At 49.3% G+C, this 21,594-nt stretch overlaps 1 protein-coding gene across 24 annotated transcripts in view; it reads right to left on the bottom strand.

The window, feature by feature from the left end:
• Positions 1 to 21,594, bottom strand: part of PKNOX2 (PBX/knotted 1 homeobox 2) — a 305,801-nt gene that overhangs the window by 104,556 nt on the left and 179,651 nt on the right. The gene's annotated exons all lie outside the window — the stretch shown is intronic.

Here is a 21,594-nt window from a genome sequence, read left to right as displayed (position 1 = left end):
AAAGTGACTTGCCCACGATCACAAAGCTGGTTAAGGGGTGACATGAAAGGGCAGAGCCCAGGGTGGCCTCCTCTGCACCCCTGCCCACCTGCCCACCTGCCTTCCCAGCCAGGGAGAGGCTGCAAAGAGGTTGAACTGCTTCTGCTCCACCTCACTTGGGAAATAAACAAGAAGAATTTCTCTTCTCATCACTTGGTGAGTCGGTGACATTTCGTTTGACAAAGAATCGAGGAAAAGCCTCTCCTGGGACTAGTTTTGGGACTAGGCTGTGATAATATTGCTTTATTGAAAAAGGATGCTAGGGACTGAGCTGCAGATGGCCTTTTACATGGAGTAATTTATGCAGGAAATGAGAAATACTTTTTTTTTTAAAAAAAAGAAACACACATTGATCTACACATGGTCGCAAAGATAGACGTGATGACAACACACACACACACTCAGTCCCAGAGACACTGTCACAGACATGCAAAGGTACAAATTCCAGTTCCAGTTCAGTCATCATCATGGCCACACACCCTGTAAAACACCAAAAGACTGCTAGTGGGATCACTTCAGAGCCCTGTGGACACACCCATGCAAAACAGTCTAATGGCTGTGACTTCCCTTTCCCTGTCTTTCAGGGGAAATAGCGATTTTCCCACACATGTAAATGTTAGTCATTAAGGAACACACAAGAGGCATGGCATTGAAGAAATTAATCTCTCCCTGCCCTTCTCAGGGCCCTGTCCCTTCCTGCAATGATCACACTGCATTTGGAGAGACTGTCATTGGATGAGCTGTGCCCCAGGCACAAGTTCCCACTCCAGGATTCACACTGAGTGGCATGCCTCACCGTGGTTTATCATAACCAGCTCCTGGAGGACAGCACAAGAACCATCGCGAGGCTGGGAAATGAAATGTCTGTACATTTCTCATTCAGATGCCTCTCAGAAATAATCTCAGGAGTTCCCGTTGTGGCTCATTGGGTTAAGAACCCAACTAGTATCCATAAGGATGCCGATTCCATCCCTAGCCCCACTCAGTGGATTAAGGATCCAGCGTTGCCAAAATCTGTGGTATAGGTCTGATTTGGTGTTAGCTGTGGCTATGGTATAGACCGGCAGCTGCAGCTCCAATTCAGCCCCTGGCTTAGGAAATTCCATATGCCGTGGGTGTGTCCCTAAAAACAAAACAGAACGAAACAAAAGAAATAACCTCAGATAGGAAAGGGATGGGAAAAGAATTTTATTTAAAATGTCTCCCTTCCTAGGCTGAAGGGTTGGGATTCAACAGGACAACTGAATGTCAAGAATTCCCCTTCAGCCAGGGTGATGGTGACCTGGGGTGAGAGAGGCACCCAGCACCCCTGTGTTTGTGGAGTCAGCAACTGAGAAATTCAGAGAGCCAGGAACTGCACCAGCAGCCAGAACACCTGGTTTCTATGCATAACTCTCCTGGATTAGCTTGGGACATAAGTATCACCACCTGGTCCTCAGTGTCTTCATCTGTAAAGTGAGAAGGTTAGGGCAGGATGGTCACTTCTTCTGTGGTCTCATCAGGAAACCCTGTTCTGCTTGGCCAAGTGCTCAGGAGGCTTCACACACCTCTCCATACACACAGTGGTTATACATCTCAAAGCATGTCCAACCACAACCATTTGCTTTTTTTTTTTTTTTTTTTTTGCTTTTAGGGCTGCACCCGTGGCATATGGAAGTTCCCAGGCTAGGGGTCCAATCAGAGCTACAGCTGCAGGCCTATATCCCAGCCACGGCAGTGCCAGATCCTTAACCCACTGAGCGAGGCCAGGGATTGAACCCACATCCTCATGAATACTAGTCTGATTCGTTTCCACTGAGCCACAATGGGAACTCCCACACAACCATTTGCTTTTTGCTTGAGCTTAACAGTAACTTTGTGAAACTGGTAGTTCTGAGATCAATATACGCATTTTATAGATAGAACAATCAAAACTGAAATTTCAAAAGTGTCTTGGCCAAAGCCACAAAAAGAATCAGTATTAATTTAAATTATATGAAATTCAAATATTCACTTGGACCTCACTTCCTATTACAAAGGAAAAAGATACACAACATATCTTGGGAACCTTGACATTGGCTCTGGAAAATATTTGTTTCTACTGCCTAGGTTGGACTTGTTAAGTAATAACTGTGATTTCAAAGCTTCTGCTGCCTCTCTGCATAGCTTAGGGTGGAGGCCCAGGGCAGATGTTCTTTCATTTAGGAAAAAGATTTAATGTCTTCTGGCCATTAAAGGGAAGGCCAGGCCTACTCTGGGAGGGGAAAGATGAAAGAAAAGGGAATTCACTTGTTTTTCACTCATTCAACAAATGTTTATTGAGTGTCTGCTATGTGCCAGGAACTGTTCACAATTGTTAACAAAAAAGATAAAAATCTCAGCATTCATGGGGTTTACATTCTGGTCTGGGTGGAGATGGGAGTGGTGAACAGACAATAACAAGATAATAAATAGAATATACGTGTCAGATAACAAGGGCAAGAGAGAGAAGGCAAATGAAAGGGAGTAGAGTATGAGGAATTGAGAGTTCCATTATTAACTTCCTGGTGAATCTAGGCCAGAGTCTTACAAAGATGAAGGAGCATAAAACTCAGAGCAGAAGGAAGAAAGAAGGTGTTTGTTGGGAGAAGAGGTAAAAGGGTGGCAGGACAGACTGTGCAGGAGAAAACGGACAGAGAAAAATTCCTTCTGAAGACCTTATCTTGTTATCACCTAAGTGGAGTTTAACTTGTTCTGCTATCTGCTGTAGAGCCGGAGGCCCTCTGGCATCTCCGGGGATGGGGACCAGTGGCACTTGCCTTGGCCACAAAGTTTAAGGGGGAGTCCAAAACTTCAGTAATAGAAAGGAAACCAGGACCTATAACAGTGCCCTGGCTGGACACATTATAATTCAACGACAAAGCAAGCGTAATACTATCCTGCCATCATTTAAATGTAGATTTGGGGCGGGGGGGGGGGGCAGTTCTTATTCTTATTTTGGCCTTGCCAAAAAAAGTTCCCATGCTAGGGATCGAACCAGAGACACAGCAGTGACAACACCAGACCCTTAACCCACTGAGCCACCAGGGAACTCTTTTTTTTTTTTTTTTTAAGAGTATTTATTTATTTATTTATTTATTTTGGTCTTTTGTCTTTTTTTTGTTGTTGTTGTTGCTATTTCTTGGTTCTTGGGCCGCTCCCGCAGCATATGGAGGTTCCCAGGCTAGGGGTTGAATCAGAGCTGTAGCCACCGGCCTACGCCAGAGCCACAGCAACGCGGGATCCGAGCCGCGTCTGCAACCTACACCACAGCTCACGGCAACGCCGGATCGTTAACCCACTGAGCAAGGGCAGGGACCGAACCCACAACCTCATGGTTCCTAGTCGGATTCGTTAACCACTGCACCACGACGGGAACTCCCAGGGAACTCTTTGATGTTTTGTTTATCACACATTTTTGTCCTTAATTTTGATTTTTTAAAAAATAGTACATTAAAATGTTGTTCTCTTGATTGTTGAGCTTGGGGGCACTCCTTTAAATGTTATATCTTGGGGGAGTGAGCCTGGTAGGCCTAGCCCTCCCATAAGTAAAAATGTACCTACACAGTAGCTTTGTTATAAAGAGAAAGGGCCCCCGCCTACAATAGGACAGCCAAGCAGGAAGGGTCGAGGAGGCAGCTCAAGCAGCACACAGGACGGAGGGAGAAAGGGCAGCAGGACTTACTCTGGGTAGGACCCTGAAGCAAGACAAGACCAGGAGAGGAGTTCCCATTGTGGTGCAGTGGAAACAAATCCGAATAGTATCCATGAGGATGTGGGTTCAATCCCTGTCCTGGTTCAGTGGGTCAGCAATCTGGCATTGCAGTGAGCTGTGGTGTAGGTCACAGATGTGGCTCGGATCTGGCATTGCTCTGGCTGTGGTGTAGGCTGGCAGCTGTGGCTCTGATTTGACCCCTTGTTTGGGAACCTCCATATACCATGAATGGGGCCCAAAAGAGAAAAACAAAAAACAAAACAAAAACAAAAACAAAACAAAAACCAGGAGAACCTACATACCCTTCCTCTCTTGGACGTGGGGAAGCAGGACCTTTGGCAGCATAGGAAGAAATCCCCAGTTGTTCTCTAGGGAAACGCACAGGAAAGGTGGGCTTGGGGGACACCTGGGTGGTGGCCAATGGCTAACTGCTCCTCCTCCCAGCTCTGCAGCCAGGGGTCCGCCACAGTGATTAAGTCCATCTATGCGGAGCTCAGGGGCTGGAGTTGCTGGGCAGCCTGGGCTCTGCCGGGATGAGACCCTGACCAGCAGCCCTGCCCAGTCGGAAGGGGTGGGAGGGTGGTCACTAGTGGCCTTCACTCTGTTGCAGGAAGGGGGACCCCTTCCAGGACCTGAGAATGGGCTCTTGACTAACACTGGAAATGAATTGTTGGAGGAGACACATGTGCTGACAAAACAAAAGACTTTACTGGCAAGGGGTGCCTGGGCAGAGAGAAGCAGGGCGAGGGAACCCAGAGAACTGCTCTGCCCCAAGGCTCCCAATCTCCAGTTTTATGGGATCGGGGTTAGTTTCTGGGTTGTCTCTGGCCAATCATCTGGCTTGGCTCATACTTGGTATGGCTCAGGGTCCTTCTTGGTGGCGCGTATACCTCTCAGCCAAGACGGATTCCAGTGCCACAGACCCTGGGAAGTTGGCTGTCTCCTCCCTCCTATTGGCCCCTCCCAAAGGCTCCAGGTTAGTCTGTGGGGCAGCACTGGGTTCCTTACCCTGGCCTCTTGCTGGGAGACAACTGTGCAAGCGGCTATTGTCGTGTGTGACCAAGGTGGGCAGTTTTGGTCAATGGTCCCCTAAGAGCTCTGTGGGAGAGGAGCTGGTAGCAGTCCACAGTGTTTGCCCACAAGAGTGTGAGCCTCCTGAGGATAGGGAGTGGGGTGGGGTGGGGGGTGGGAGGCGTGCGTCCAGAACAAAAGGGAAGATTCTATAGAGGAGGCCAGTGCTGGGGCACAGCAGCCCTCAGCTGCAGACCTGCCGCCCACAGCCAGTCCACTTTCCTCGCTGCTGCTGTCTGCTTCTCTCCAGTGCCCTCCAACTCTAGGAACTTAGATGACTCACTCCTGTGTTCAAGAACATTCTGATTATTTTTTTTTAAGTCAGATATTTGAGACCTCTCATAAAATGGCTCCTACAAAACTTTCCAGGTCTATGTCTCATCCTCCCTTTCCATCCTCCAGGTTAGGGGCTGGCAAACTACATGCAGGCCCAGTCCTGAGGCTGCTGGTTTTTATTTTATTTTTTTATTTTATTTTTGTCTTTTTAGGGCCACGCCCATGACACATGGAGATTCCCAGGCTAGGGGTCGAATTGGAGCTGTAGCCACCAGCCTACACCACAGCCACAGCAACATGGGATCTGAGCCATGTCTGCAACCTACACCACAGCTCACAGCAACTCCAGATCTTCAACCCACTGAGTGAGGCCAGGGATCGAACCTGCAACCTCGTGGTTACTAGTCGGGTTTGTTAACCACTGAGCCACGACAGGAACTCCCAGTTTTTTTTTTTAAAGTTTATTGGCACACAGCCCTGCCCATTCCATCACTAGGCCTGTGGCTGCTTTCCACGACAACAGCAGAGTTGAGTAGCTGAAACACAAAACTTTCAATATTTACTGTCTGAAACATTTCACAAGAAGTTTGCTGAGCTGGTTGAGGGTTCAGGTAAGCTGTGCTCATCCTCTCCTGCACAGACTCCCCTCACTCACGTTTCTGGGCCTGCACTGGTTCTGCTCTCCAGGATCAAGATGCCATTTCCTGCTCTAGTAGCTGAAAGCCAACTCATTTTTCAAGGCCTCAGCTTAAATATTATTCACACTGGGATGTATCCTCAGTTCCTGCAGAGAATTGCTCACACCTCCGTGGCACACTGTTAAGGTGACCACATAACCTATCACCCAAACCTGAACAGTTTTGAAGGGGAAGGAGAGCATGATTAATAATGACACAGAAACTAGAGGCTTCAGCTGAGACTGTCCCAGGTCAACCCAGCAGTACAGGGCCCTACACTTGGTGCTTAGTGCATTCCACCTCTTATGGGACAGTTGTTTCCACCTCTGGCACCCACAGTGGGCAGAATGCTACAGGGAGAGGACAGTGTGGGGGTTTAGACCCTCAGAGTATCCTTACCTATTGGCTAAGATCAACTAACATTCATTGAAATGAAAGAAGGAAGGGCTCCAGTTCTAAACAAAAGCAGTTTCTGTAGGAGCAGCAGCTGGAATAACTGAGACAGAGGAGCCATTAGCCAAATGGAGGGGAGGCGCCTGCAGCCAAGGCAGGTTGCGTGCTTGTGTCTGTGTCACTGTGTCACCGCATGCCAGCATAAGAGCCTGGGATAGTGCCTGGTACCCTTGGAAGTCCCATCTCTCTGCCTCCCTAGCTCCTCTGCAGCTCCTACCTTGATCTTCCCAGCTCAGCCAATTCATCCACTCAGCTGCTGCCCTTCCTGACCCCTCTTGGAGAGGCTGGGTCCATACACAGGGCTTCACATACATCAAAATGCTGGGCTTTCAGTGGTCAGAGTGGCCACAACTGCCAGAGTCTCCACGAGTTAGGCAAGGAGGAGCACCACTTCAAGAATGACAGTTTATTTTTGTAGCTTCAGAGCTGAGGCTAAATACTGGGCAGAATTTAGACATACATCTCCCTTCATAAAGTTCCAGCACTGTCTCTAGAATTCAGCTCACCAAAGTAGGCTGAACAAACAGCAAGAGACTAGGATGACCCATTTAACATATAGATACTTGCCTTCTGTTCTCTACTAAATAGCTGGGGAGACCTATCGAAAGTGCCTATTTCTTTTTTTTTTTTAAGGTCTGCACCCACAGCATATGGAGGTTCCCAGGCTAGGAGTCGAATTAGAGCTGCAGGTGCTGGCCTACACCACAGCCACAGCAACATGGGATCTGAGCTGAGTCTGTGACCTCCACTACAGTTCATTGCAATGTCAGATCCTTAACCCACTGAGCGAGGCCAGGGATCAAACCTGTGTCCTCATGGATGCTAGTCAGATTCATTTCCAGTGAGCCATGACAGGAACTCCCCATGAAGTGCAAATTTCATTCTGCCCCTCTCCCTCTTCTCCCTGGTTTCAAATAGTTATTGGCTTCCTTTTCCTCTTGAGATGGAGACTAAAATCCTTACCTTGGCCTAGAAGGTCAGGTGTGGTCTGGCCCTGGCCCCTCTCCTGCTTGATCTAGTTGGCTCTTTGCCTTCCAGCCACCCAAGCCTTTGGCTCCTCAAATAGGACATGCTTCTTCTACCACAGGACCTTTGCACAAGCCACCTATCTTCCTGGAAGGTGCTCTTTCCTCATCCACCTTCAGCTAGTAACAGCCTGCTTCACTTTTACAACTCGGCTGGAGCCGTCTCCTCAGGGGAGCTACACTGATCTCTCAGACCTCAGCCCAGGGAAGCCTCCTTTGTACACTGCATCCCATGGTTTGGTTTGAGCACTTAATTCGGCTTATAATTATATATTCATTTGTGATGATTTGGGTAGTGCCTGTTTTCTCCACTAGCCTGTAAGCTCCATGTGGGCAGCGACCCAGGTTTGCCTGGCTCACCTTGGATCCCTAGCACATAGCAGCACTCACAAATATGGTTGAATGACCATCCTCACCACCCTGAGTCAAAGGTCAAGAAGCTGACCTCTGGTCATGGTTCACTGTAGTAAGTGGAAGTGACTGGAAATAGGAGCTGGGGGTTAAATTCCTCTTTCTTCTTATCTTCCACTTTCAACCCTTTCTCCTTCTCCTCACAAAGCTGCCTTTAGGGACCGATTATACAGAGGATCACAAATGGAGTTTGCACGGGGCTAGGCCCTGGCTGTGAGTTCATAGGTCAAGACAGGCAAGAGATGTGGACAGACCCTAACAGAGCAGATGGACAGCCAATAAGAGGGCCGAGCCAGTACCAAGCAGATGGGATGAGGTCCTCACAGAAGGTCTTGTTTCCCCCACAGCATCTTAGACTCAGAGAACCCAGAGGAGCCTTTTCTATTGTTCATGTTCCGTCCCGCTCTCTCTTCTGCCCTTCACTAGGATTCTTTGTGTGTGGGCATGTTGACCCCCACTGCAGTGCAATCTCCTCAAGGGAAGGGACTGTGCCTTGGATGGCTTGGGATTCCCCACAGCTCCTGGTTCAAGGTCCAGCACATAATGCGTATTTGTGGATTCCTGTTCTTAACGTGGAAAGTGTGCAATGCAGGCTGCCTGCCTGGGTGGAGAGCCAGAGAACAGCTCTCAGGCCCAGGTGTGGGGCAGTGCCAAGGAGGCTGAGGGGCCATGTGGTTCCAGGTGTGCAGGGAAGGTCAGCTCTTGGGCCAGACAAACACTGAGGCCTTCAAAGCCCTGCCCACCACCCGGCTAAGAGGCTGCCCACCCCCTGAGCTGGCTCATGTCAAGTATAGAGCTCTCTAGACCTCTTAGATCTGGAGAAAGATGCATCTACATCACCATTCACTCACTCACACACCCCAGCAGCCTCCCAGCAGCCTGGCAGCTGCACCCTGGGGTGGGGCTCAGCCCCACCAGGGAGAAAACAAAGCAACTGCCTCCAAGCTGGCACCAAGCCCACTCCTGTGAAGACAGGCCTCTCTGCGCTGGGCCAATAAATAATAGAAAGTGCAAGTGGCCCGAGGTAGTGACTGAGCTGCTGGGCCTCAGGCAGGATGAGGCGAGCAGCCCCCAGGTCGGGAGCACAGGGATTAATAACACATCAATTTTAATGTAGGGAGAGGGCTTTTTTTTTTCTGCTTCACAAACAGCAAAGTGAATGTTTGAGCATCCCAGCAGGGGGTTAATGAGGACTCTGATTAGTTATTCGGATTTCTCCACACTGCCTCAATCCATCCTACTAGGGAGGAGAGGAGGAGGAGGCAGACGGGAGGGCTGCAGAGAGCCGCTGGCATGAGACGGCAGAATCTCCGGTCTCTGAGAAGGTTTCAACCCAAGGAAAACCAGAGCCCACTCCCACCCTCTCCCCTCCATCCCTCCCCCAAACACACACACACATCGTGGAAGAACAGAGGGCTGCGTGGGACTTCGGGATGACCTGTCCAGCCCCTTGACCAGAGGGACAACAAGAGGGGAGTAATTCCAAAGCCACAGGGAGGATTAATAAGAGCGCATGCTCAGGCCAGAACCCAGCAGCCTGGGCCTTTCCCGCTGCACCAGAATTCCCTCTCGCACTCCCCCTTCCCCGCCAGAGTGAACATTCTGCTCTTCCCTTCAGACAGACCACTGATAGGGATAAGCCAGTGCCCATCCGTCTGTTCCATCTGAGGCCATAGCCAGGGCTGTCCGTTGGGAAAACCACAGCCCCAAGAGCCTCCTCATCAGGAAATCTCTGCCTCCTGGACCAGGAGGGTTGGAAGGGGAGGTTTTCTGTGATGACCCCCTCTCCCAAAGAGGAGCTCCCAGCAGCACTGCTCCTCTGCCCCAGCTGCTGGTACCCAGTGCAGCTGCCCCTGCCCAACCTCCTGCAACAGCGCCTCTAACCCCCTGCAGACTCCAGGTCAGTGATGGATCCTGCTCATTTGGCTCCAGACACGCAGGGCACAAAAGAGGGGGAAAAGCACAAGGAGACGCAGCATGAGCTCAGGAAGAGAAATCGCCAGGTCATCTGCCCTTGAGCCCCACGCTTTCCCCACCATCACAAGGCAGATAGACTTCTGAGCCAGGGTCTCCACACCCCTCCCTACCCTCAGGTGCCAGCTCATCTGCTGCAGCTCAGGACCCAGATCCAGACCCAAACTCAGATCCGCAAGTAAGTGACGTCACAGTGGGGCTTCACCCCTCAGTTTTTCTGAGATCATCCCAGTGTCACTGAAGTCCCCAAAATGCCTCTCTCTGGAGGTTCCCAAAGAGCTGCACCTCACATCAACCCCAAATTCTCAAAGTGCACATTCAGAACCCCTGAACTCTCCCAAACTGTTTTTTCTCCCCAAGGTCTGGGCCTGTGGTCTTGGCACCACAGGTACCCATGGCTATGTGCCCGGGCTCTGTCTCCAAGTCATTTCTGAACAGTAACAGCTGATGTTAATTATGCCCAGCTTTACACAGGTGACCTCGCTGACCCTCACAGACCCTGTGAGGTAGGTTCTTGCGGGCACTGTCCCAGAGAACCCTCTGCAGGGAGATGGTCTCTGGCCACACCGTCCAACACTGCAGACGCCATGTGGCTATTAAGCACTTGGACTATGGCCCGTGCGACTGAGTATCTGAAGTTTTCATTTAATTCAATTTTAATTTAATTTAACAGACACATGTGTCTGGTGGAAACCAAACCAGACAGCATAAACTCAGAGGGTCAAGCAGCTCACTCCATACCAGGCGGCTGGTCGGGCCTCTCCAAGACTCACCCGGTATGGCTGCTTTTCTGTGCTGCCTTTGAGGCGTTATCATGTAGAGGAAGAAATTCCAGGCCAGAGAAAGTAAAGAAATGGTATGTAAATGGGGAGGCTCATAGTGCTGCTTCCTAGCACTATGCTACAAGGTTGCCAAGGATGCCTTGAGGGTATAAAGGTGAGTAAGACCCAGCCTTTGCCCTCAAGATGCTATGATGCAGCTGAAAGACAAAATGCATTCTACTTGGGATAGGAGGACTTTGATGCAAAACTGAAGGAGGTAGGATGTTGTCTAGATATCCCAGAGCACCCCCACCCCAACTCAACCATGCCCAGCCATGAGCCCCTATTGGGTTCTCCATTCTGCCCACTCTTCCCTATGTTGTTTCCCCACATTTGCTCCTCATTTTGGATCAGTGGCACCATCACTGCAGGCAGTGAAGAAGGAAACGTGTAGATGCCCTCTCCTTCTCTTTTTCCTTCCTCCCCTTTCTCTCCCCTCCTACTTTCTATCACACGCTGATATTCTTCCTAAATGTACTTAAATATCTTTCCCTTCCCATCCCCATCATCTATGCTCCTCACTGCCCTCAGGCTGCTGCCTCTCCCTCCCTTTCATCACCCTGGGCTCCGGCCTCACAGTACTAACAGGCATTTCTGGGAGCTCGAGAGGCTTTCTCATGCCCCTGTGCTTTTGCACCTGCTGTTCTCTCAACACCCCCACCTGCCTCATCTACTTGGACAACTACACATGCCCAAAGATTCATATCAGGGCTCTATCCCCCCTGGAGGCTTTGTCCGAGCTTCTTTATGCCGCTGATCCCTTGGGTTACAAGGACTGGCATTTCCCATGGCATTCTCTGAGGTCATCTTTGTGTTCAGAGGGCCTGCAGTGTGTGGCCCGCGGCAGGAGGTAGGTTGGAAGGGTGCAGGTGTGTCTGCACCAGCAGTCGTCTGAGAGCCGAAGCACCTTCTGCTCCTGCCTTCCTGGCCGCCCATACACCACCTTTCTGCATTAGGAGTCTTGCAGAAAGTATGAGAGGCATTCCTGATTCACCTCGCAAGCTGCTCTCCAGAGGGAGGGAGGCACAGCAGGGTGACTTCCCACCGAGCCTGGCACTCAGCGTGAACTCCCACAGCTTTGAAGAACCTCAAAAATAGATCGATTTAGCCCCACTTGAAACAGGCTTGGGTCTGCGACCTCCAAATGGCCTTCCTTATGTGTCTCCCTTGGCCTCTGGCCTCCCCACCCTGCCCTGCTCAACTCCTAAGTTCCCTCTGTGAGGCTCTACCTAACAGAAGCATCATGCGCACCCACACGAAAGCTCAGTGTCATTCAGGACAACTTTTCACCCAGTGCGCCCATCCAGGGACCAGGGTGATCAGAGTGCCTTGTTCTTGCCTATACACAGCAGGTCACGATTCACAAAACAGTTCCTTCCAATGTTCTCATTTCATCTTCACAACTCTCCTATGTGAGGCGGCAAGTTAGGCACTTTCCCCCATTTTACAGAATAGAGGCTCAGAGAAATGAAGACCTGGATCCTAGATTCAAATGCAGATTTTTTTTTGATTCTAAGTTCAATTTACTGGGGGGATGGTGATCTCGCCAAAAAAAGTGGTGTGGGGAGCGGCGGGGTGGGGGGGAGTAGATTATAGAAGGATAATTTTAGAGGAGGTGCTAGTGAGTTTATTTGAGGGTATGCTGTACTTAACATTTTTTAATTTTTAATTTTATGGCCACATCCACAGCATGTGGAAGTTCCTGGGCTAGGGACTGAATCCGAGATGCAGCTGTGGCAACACCGGACCTTTAACCCATGGTGCCAGGCTGGGGATCGAACCTGCCGCTCCACAGCGACTGGAGCTGCTGCAGTGAGATTCTTACCCTACTGCACCATGGCAAGAACTTCTGTGCGCAACATTTTAATGGGACAGCAGGGTAGAGGAGAAAGCTTAGAGTGAAAGTCTGGGGCCACGTGTGTCTACCATGTGGCCCAGCCACATCAAGTCATCTTCTGTTCTCCAAAAACCACCTTGCTTCTTTACCTTCATGCCTTCCAGAGGAATTTATAGCCTTCTCTGCATCTCTGACTTCTGATATTCTACCTAGCCTTCCACGACCACTTCGAATGCTACCTCCTGCATGAACCTCTCCTGGATCTTCTCAGGCAGAAATAGCCCCTCTTCTCTTTGGGCTCTTGCGATATGTTGTATAAATTAGCATCATCATCTTCATCTCATCCTGTCTAAGGCTATGGAAATGTGTGTGTCTGCTTCCTATATTGAGTCATTCTTACTCACCTCTGTTTTATCTACTGTATCTGGTACTATGTCTTGGGCAGGAGAAATGATCAGAAAATATTGGTCGGGTTGAATTTCATTGCTAATTATGTTTCTAAAAGGGGAGGGTTTGACCTATGCCTTTCTAATGGTGAATGTGAAAAAGTAATGGGCATCATATCTTTTGTCCACATGTTCAAATCTGAGCTCCATGATGATTTAGAAGCACATGTGCAAAAGATGAAAGGAGAGGCTTATAAACAAGAAGCAATACACAAGAGTAGCCTGAACCTGTTAGAAGTGTGCTGGGAAGGCCAAAGACCAGAATAAAGTGGAGTCTGAAAACAGCCCCCCTCCTCCCGCCCCAACACTCTCTCTTAAAAAGCAATACTTGAAGGAAAGAGACAAAAAGTAAGGATGGAGCTCAGCAACAGCCTGGGGCAGACATAGGAGGTTACAGATGACAGAAAGAAAGCAAATGATTTAACTCCCACTTTGCTTTGTTTTCTTCAAGGACAATGATCATCAAACCAGAAAAATGATTTATAAAGGTTTCAGGATTGAGATAGGTGAGGAGATGGTAAACGAGTATCTTATAGCTTTAAATAAAATCAAGGCTGCAGACACCAGCAAATCACATCTTGGAGTGTGGAAAGAACTTAATGACAGGATTGTAGAACCACTGTTAGCTATTTGTGAACTGATGAAAAGAAATTGTTTTTAGAGACAGAAACGTGCAAAAGTTGTATTTTCATAAAATAGTAAACATTAGATTCCAGAAGCTACATAACAGTAAGTTTGATACTCATTTCTAATACAAACTCTTTTTTTTTAATTTTTCTCTTCAGGGCTACACCTATGGCATAAAGAAGTCCCCAGGCTGGGGGTCAAATCAGAGCTGCAGGTGCAGGTCTATGCCACAGCCACAGCAACATAAGATCTGAGCTGCATCTGTGACCTACACTGTAGCTTGTGGCAATGCTGGATCCTTAACCCACTGAGTGATGCCAAGATCCTCATCAACCTGCATCCTCATGGATACTAGTTGAGTTCTTAACCCACTGAGCCACAACGGGAACTCCAATAACAAAAATTCTAATTCAATTATTTATGAAATAAAGTGATGACCAAGAATCAGAATAGCTTCACTGAAAAACAGTCATATCTAACTAACTCTATTGCCTAAAAACCATAGAATTTCTAGATTGGTAGATAAGGAAAAATCTAAGAAGTAACTTTATATCAGCAAGATATATCACAACATTTTCCATGATATCCTTCTGGATAGGGTATGATAGGTTGGAAGAGTAAGTTGCATGCCTGAGGACAGATGGTTACTAGACTTGCTGTGGTGATCATTTTGTAATATATGCAAATATCATATCACTAGGTAGCATACCTGAAACTAACTCAATAAAAAAAGAGTAAGCTGGATGGGAAAAGTGGCAGGTAAACTTTTAGCTAGACTGTGATTGTCCACAACCAATATTAATTAGTTGATTTCAGTCTGGAGGTGTTTCATGTTGAAATAACCAACTTCATGCTATTGATCATTTTTACCAATGATATGCATGATGTTGTGGTGTGCTTATCATCCCACATGTTGGAGGGATAGTGAATGTGTTTAAAGACAGAATTAAGACTGAGAAAGAGCTTGGGAGGCAGGAAACACAGGCTGCAAGCAAGGCAATGATATTGAATAGAGAGAAATATAAATTTATACTGTGAGAGTAAAAAGCAAAGTGTATAAGTGAGGGAGATGGACCTTAAAAGCATTATGTATGAAAAAAATACAAAAGTTTGACTGAAAATTCAATAGGTACCAGTGTTATGATGTAGCTGCCAAAAACAATTTTAAAAAAAGGAATTGTAATCTGAGACTGCATTCCTACAAGTCCAGGTGAGGGAGGCAATGGTTCAGATCACTCGTGTTTACGTTGTAAGAGGAGCAATGATAATCTTGAGTCCATCTGGGGAGGAAGGCTAGGATGCTGAAGAACGTTATATAACTACAGCACAGAAAACCCAGGGAGGCACATGGGTATTGTCTCAAATGTTTGTTTTTTTTTTTTTGTCTTTTGTCTTTTTGTTGTTGTTGTTGTTGTTGTTGCTATTTCTTGGGCCGCTCCCGCGGCATATGGAGGTTCCCAGGCTAGGGGTTGAATCAGAGCTGTAGCCACCAGCCTACACCAGAGCCACAGCAACGTGGGATCCGAGCCGCGTCTGCAACCTACACCACAGCTCACGGCAACGCCGGACCGTTAACCCACTGAGCAAAGGCAGGGCCCGAACCCACAACCTCATGGTTCCTAGTCAGATTCGTTAACCACTGCGCCACGACGGGAACTCCTCAAATATTTTTAAGAGTTATCATGCAGAGACAGTATGGATCTTACGATGTACTGCCCAGAGAACAGAACTGAGACAGAAAGATGGACATGAAGAGACATATTTCCCCTTCATGTGAGGGAGTTCTACTAGTGAGAGCTGCCTCTCAAGGAAGAGCTACCTTCACCAGGAGTTATCAGGAAGAGAATGAAAGTCTGCCAACTGGAGATGCTGTCACAGCATGGCAGGTAAACCAGTTGACTGCCAAGGCCCCTTCCAGCTCTAGGACATGATGAGACCCCTGAGTGAGGAAGATGTTTCTGATCAGGGCAAAGCCTCTCCAGGGTCCTTCAGATACACTGTAGAGGTCACTGTCTCCTTTGTCAGTGTAATAAATCTGGTCCTGCATTCTGGGGAACTGCTCTGGGGAGAGATCATAGTGGTCATGACATGTGACATTTGGAAAAGAGCCAACATTTTTCCCTGTGCTTCTCACAGAGCTCTTCCCCTCCTATCACTTCAGGGAGGCTGAGATTAAGTGGCTCTCACTTAATTTTCCCCTGGGGCACGAGCAGGACTGGGCAGAGGTAGGAAAGAAGAAAAGGATGTGGCTGCCATCCCTGGAGCACCAAGGGCCAGTGGAGCTGGCAAGGCCCAGCCAAGGCACAGGCCAGAGAGCTGAACAAGTGGCCCAGAGCATGACCACAAGCTGATAGCTTGTCAGGAGGGAGTAGCAGGAAAGAGGCACATTCCAAGGAAGACCAACCCAATGGCCAAATGGTCTCCTGGGATCACGCATTCAACACCCACTGATGCAAATGAAGTATCTGCAAGGGATTCTTATTCCCAACCATCTCTGTTCCTTTGCCCACACTGCTCCCTCTTCTCAGGTGTTCTCTCTCCCCTCCAAGTTTCCCTTTTCCAGTTTCATTCACGTTCCAAGGCCCATATCCTTTGTTTTGCCTTTTTAGTCACTAGATTGAACACATCTTTCACTGCATCATGCTTTGCCTTGAGTTATGGTAAGCTGATTTTATGCTTGACATGTCCCCTCCACCAGGAAGCAAGCTCCTTGAGCGTAGAAAAAGGATCTTTTGTGTATGATTAGCCTGCATTTTAGTGGTGAGGTAGTAGCTGGCAGAGCATTAATTGGTGTTCCAGAGTTCTAGTCCTGAGTTGGACACTGACTCCTCTAGATATTATGTTCCTGAGAAGTAAAACGAGCATGGTGGCAGATCCCAAGTTCCATCCAAGTCCGCACCCTTATGACTTTGTACAGCTAATGTTGTTTTGGGTATTTTCCCTTTTATCACAGGTGTCAAATCCTATTCATCTTAGGGTCTGATTTCATTTTTGGATCTTTTTCTGTTGTTGTCACTCATCTAATTAGTCATCTATCCATCTATCCATCTGTCCATCCATGCATCCAACACATATTGAACATCTGCTTGGAGCCAGGTCACCAAAAAGACAGAGATGTGTTCATTGCTCATATGGGGTCTCAGCCATGTAAACAAATAGTAAAATACAAGGTGATAAGTGCTGTACGAGAGGTGAGTATGAAGTGTGTTGGGACCACAGGGTGGGTGATGGGGAGGAAGATGCTGAACATTCAAGTACCAAAGCCACTCATCACCCTCTTAGCCCTGCCCATGAGCGATGCCTTGAATTCTTTTTCTTGGCCAATTCTGCCAATATTGCACTGAGAAGAAAGATGGGATTTGTGTGAAACAGAAACAGAATGTGGAAGGCCTGGCCTCAGGGTCCATAGAGAGTCTGTGGTCAGAGCTAGAATGAGCCCCAGACCCCTGCACAGCCTTGCTGGGGTCTCTAAGGTCCCGAGTCTGCATTTTCAAGCTGTTCGCACCCCCCGCCCCCATCCCCACTGCAGCAGCACACTCGGCAAGTCATTTATTCCTCCATAACATTTGCTCGAAGGAACGTTGCTGCTGAATTATAGCTGGGACCATTATCTCACAATAACTGTCTGGGAAATGTTAATGTTAATGCATGGATCATGCAGAATGCCACATTAGGGGTTTTATGGTGGACATAACATTTTTATGAACTTTTTCTCTGGTAGCATCAGCCTTTGATGGAAAGAAAAGAAAAAAAGGAAGAAATAAAGACCGAATGGGAAGGAAAAAGAGAACTGGCACAAGGAGAAGTGCCATTTGATAGCACCCCAGGCCAGGCCAGTGGCCACCGCTAGCCCCGGGGAAGGCCTGCCTAGCAGTGCCCCAGAGGCTGAAGATCTCTAGCATTGGGTATTTGTGAGTGGGGAGCAACCGGCCACAGTAGCAACTGGTGGGAGACAGGGTCTACTGGGGCAGACCATACCCTCCTCAGCCTCTTCAGTCACATGCGGCCGGCGGGCATTCAGTGCCAGCGAAGGTCGAGGCAGGGGTAGGGAGGGTGGTGAGCGAGGCTTAGTGGGATGAGGGGAGGGGTCCCTGGCAGAACCACTTTGGGGGCTCACCTTGGAGAGTGATGGCTAATGGCTTAAGGAGATTTTAATTTCTGCCATTAAAAGACAAAAAAAGGAAAAACACAATCTTGGGAATGGCAGTATTTTACACCTGGCTTTTAGAAAGGACTAATAAAGGCAGTGTTTAGCATTTTATATCCTTACTCAAAAATAACGATCTTTGGTTCTCATCTCAGACATATTTTAAGTGAGCTTGTGTCTCCTACCTCCAGAATATTCTTTCAGGAGGCTGGATTTATAGCTCTGTTCTTTACCTGCCCTGGGCTCCAATTTAAGTCTCATAACCACTGCATTACGGTCAGTTTGCCTCTTCTCTCCCCTCCCCTCCACCTTTGCAGCTGCCCCCAATGCTGTTACTGCAATTTTTCTTCCAGACAGAGTGCTGTTTAGCTCCTGACCTTGCAAGACACCTGACACCTGTTTACGGCCATTCCTTCAAGCACAGTAAAACGTGGGCTGGGGGTGGTCTGTCCATGCCACTCAGCGGCCCCCTCCCTGGTAGTGAGGCCACATCCCAGCCCAGGGGAGGCTCCACAAGTCAGCCCCTGTCCAACCCAGGTGTCCCTCTGACTTGGAACAGGCAGTGCAGTCAGGGACCTGGGAGGCTGTGTATGGTCTTTGGAGTTGGCGGGAGGTTGGCTCTTGTTGAGAACACAGCTTCAGGCTTGCTAAGAAGACTGACAAATTAGCATGGTTCTTTAGGAAGAACCTCCAGGCTCTAGTTATATGACAGCGTGACTGGAAGTGACCTTGTCACTAAATCTCCAGGAGCCACTCTTCCTCTGGGAACAGCTGAAGCCTGGGCAATTTCCCACATCTTCCTGCACATGGAGTCCCTGATTCTGCGGCCACACAGACCATTTGGAGATTGCCCGTGTGGGCTTATCTGTCTCTGAGGCAAGGTGAATGCCAGAGGCACTGGGCCAGATGGGTTTGAGTCCACACTTTACCACTTCCTGGCTCAGGGAACTTGAACAGATCTTTACAAATTCTACATTTCCTTTTTTTGCATGTAAAAAGGCAATCAAGGTGCTGACCTTGCTGCTATAAAGGCTAACTTGCCTTCCACCACGCTCAGCAGCTGACCTCTGTGCTGTGTCTGACGTTCCACTAGAAGGAACACTCCACAAGGGCCGGGATCTTGGGTTTTCTCCTTCACAGATGTCTCTGCAGCGCCTGGCACAGAGTGGGCCCCCCATCAATATTTAGGGAAAGAACAAACACCAAAGGGCGCCTGGGTACATATGAGCTCCTCGGGATCCCCACCCTCACCTCAGACGTACAGACCCTGAGCTCCTCGGGATCCCCACCCTCACCTCAGACGTACAGACCCTGGGCATCTGCCCTAAAGCTTCCCCGAGAGAGATGTTTCCCAGGCCTAAGGGGCTACTCAAGTCTCTTGACATAAATGCCAGTTTAAGGGACACTGAGTGCATTCATGACCTGGGATGCAAAAGCCCTCTCTTCCATTTCCTCCAACACTGAGAGCAGGTGTACCTGCTTGGAGCACCTCCCCCCTTCCCAACACCCCTCCTGCCCCTCCCCAGGCTGCTCCCCTCCTTCTTGGGCTGCCACACACTCGCTCCTGGGGACCCCCTGCCATATGTTCCATTCCAGCTCAAAACTGTGTGCTAATTGTTCTGAATGAACAGCTCCAGCTGGAAAAGCAGGCAGACCATTTACAGACCTTAAGATAACACCCAGCTTCCCGTAAGTGAGGGGGTTTCCAGGGAAGGAGAACGGAAAGTCTTCCTTTCGGGGCCAGAGCTGGCGAGACGGGTCCCTGAGGTGGGGGCTTTGATCCAGAGCTTCAGCTCTGCTTGGTCTCTATCCAAGCGGACCCATTTCTGGGCAGCCCCACCTAAGCAGCCTTGCCTGTGGAGGCTCAGAACCATTTTCTAGATCCATCAGGATGCTGAGCTCCATACAGAGACTTGCTTCCCAAGTGTGTGGAGGGGCCCCTTCCAGAGCCAGCAACATCCCTGTGTTCTTTAAGAAGCCTGTTGGGGTTGACCTCGATTAAGCCCTTAGCTCAGACAGGCATCACATGTCTGTCTTGGGGCTGTATGCAAGAGAGTGTGGATGCAGGGCAGGTAGGGGTTTAGGCATTGAACATAGTAACATAAGCACCCCTCTACATGCTGTAGAGGACAGCCTGTCTCGCCCCCCAGTCTCCACATCCTTCAGTGGTAAGGGTTTTTTTTTTTTTCTGTGTCATCTTCCTAGTGCCTGTCCCTATACAGAAGCCCGATCTCTCCCACAGTTCTATGATGCTGATTTGGCTCTGTCCTCCATTTCGGTCAACGTTTCCCAAAAGCAGAGGGAGAAATGTTTAAGTGGCAGTTTTCTTTCTTTCTTTCTTTCTTTTTTTTTTTTTTTTTTTTTGGCTTTTTGGCTTTTTGCTATTTCTTTGGGCTGCTCCCGCGGCATATGGAGGTTCCCAGGCTAGGGGTCTAATCGGAGCTGTAGCCACCAGCCTACGCCAGAGCCACAGCAACGCGGGATCCGAGCCGCGTCTGCAACCTACACCACAGCTCACGGCAACGCCGGATCCTTAACCCACTGAGCAAGGCCAGGGATCGAACCCGCAACCTCATGGTTCCTAGTCAGATTCGTTAACCACTGCGCCACGATGGGAACTCCTAAGGGGCAGTTTTCTGATAAAGCAGGAGCCTTGAGGAGGGGCAGCATCCTAGAAGCTCTGATGCTGCAATTCCTGATTCAAGTGGAGGAGGCCGAGGCAAGGTGTGGGGTCTCACTGCCCCCAGTTCCAGACCAGCATGGGCTCTGGACTGGGTGAGGCTCACCACTGCACCTGCACCCTTTCCCATGCCTGGGGCCTGCCTGGGGACATGGCAGGGGGGCCGGGCTGTGACCAGAAGCTTGGAGACTGGGGCCCAGTGCCAGCTCTCCACAAATTAGCTGTATGACCTCAGGCTGTACCCCCATTTGCTCATCTATAAAAGTGAGGGTGATGCAATGCTTGGTCTGCTTACCCCTCAGGGTAGTTTGAGGGTCACAAGAGAAACAAGCAAGAAAAGACAATGAAAACTGAAAAGCAGAATATAAAACCAAGGGACTGAGGCTGTGCTTATTTCCAGGACTTGGGGGTGGGGGTGGGGGTTAAGGTTTTGGAAGATGCAGAGACACAGCTGTCTGTGTGAAAGGAATCTTCTGCCTGGTTCTTTGCACCCAGCATAGGAGCAATGGGACTGGCTGCTGGGGAGGCTTGGACTCACTTGGCCTATGTCTATTCTAGAGGCTGGAGCTGACTGAGGCCCACGTTGGAGCAAGCAGCCTCTGACACACTGCCCTGTGCAGGAGGAAGCCCATAGGAGGGTTTTCAGGTTAGCAAAAGGAGAAGCCCACTAGCCGTGAAACGGGTATCTCAGGGGGTGGGGAGCTGGGGTTGAAGCTGGGGTTTGAGTTGGAGGTTCAACCACATTGTTCCAAAGACTTCTGCTGCCTTCAAGGTTTCTCACAACTCAGAAATTCCCTGACTTATGTGACCCTCCTGGGAAAAAAAGAGGTGGAAAGGGTTTGGGGAGCAGATTCTGAACCTTCCATTGAGGGAGTGTCCAGCCGAACTGGCTTGCCCTGCTTCCTTGTCAGACTGACAGCTCCTGGTGAAGGGAGCCTTGAGGGCCTTGGCCCTTGAGGGCCTGATCCCATCTCCTTGGCCCTGTGGTGCACAGGGTGGCTAAGAGCTCCTGAACAGCTGGCATCTCTCCAGCTAGAGGAGGGAAGCTGGGGGCGAACCAGAGGCCAGCTTCCTCCCCCACTGCGAGAACAGGCCAGTCTGCTGCAGGCAGTGGGGTGGGTGGTCAGTATGAGCTTCCCAGGTGGAAAGTTAACACCCGTATCAGCATCAGAAGAGAGCAAGAAAAGCAGATATCTGATCAGACAAGGCCTCAGTTACTCAACGGGTTGCCAGGATCTGGGCCAGCTCAGGGCCAGAGCGTTGGCTTGGGTACTCTCTGCCCATCCAGGCCCAGGTTCTAGGTCTAATGGCTGAGTGTGGCCTTTCAGCTCATGCCGTCCATGCTTTTTTCTCTTGGCCTGCAAGGCCTTTGCACTGCTCCTATGCCAGGAAAAAGTC

The sequence above is a fragment of the Sus scrofa genome, chromosome 9, assembly GCF_054392235.1.
Source record: "Sus scrofa isolate SSC_HxYL_T2T_F1_AM1 chromosome 9, Sscrofa_HxYL_maternal_Yorkshire_Landrace_v2.0, whole genome shotgun sequence".
In the NCBI taxonomy this organism is placed as follows: Eukaryota; Metazoa; Chordata; class Mammalia; order Artiodactyla; family Suidae; genus Sus; species Sus scrofa.
The sequence above is the reverse complement of the archived record's forward strand: the minus strand, read 5'-3'. Positions and strand labels throughout refer to the sequence as shown.